The sequence below is a fragment of the Penaeus monodon genome, chromosome 29, assembly GCF_015228065.2.
Source record: "Penaeus monodon isolate SGIC_2016 chromosome 29, NSTDA_Pmon_1, whole genome shotgun sequence".
NCBI lineage: Eukaryota > Metazoa > Arthropoda > Malacostraca > Decapoda > Penaeidae > Penaeus > Penaeus monodon.
Window position 1 is genome coordinate 5,073,769 of NC_051414.1, and position 383 is coordinate 5,074,151.

Here is a 383-nt window from a genome sequence, read left to right on the forward strand (position 1 = left end):
AATCTCCCACTCTCTTGCAGTCTTATCTATTCATCCTACTAATCCTTCCTCTCTCTTATTCCCCATTCTGTCTCTCTAATTATTCAGGGTAGCAAGAGTGTCAGGATATGTGGCGTGACACTTTCGTCCTTCAACTTTCACGTGGTTTCCCAGAGGCTTGAATTCTTTCGGTCAGCTTCAACTTCAGGTGAATTCTTGTTAAAAGATTAAGGGACTTTCTGCCTAGTCTGTTTTCATTTGTATATCTGTTGTCATTTTCCCTTTGTTCAACTGTGTGTTTTTTTGATAATCAACTTATCAATCTATATTTCATTCGTTTACAAAATATATCGCTTTGTTTTAAACTGTTTTATTTATCCAGCTGCTTTCTCTGCCGTTCATAA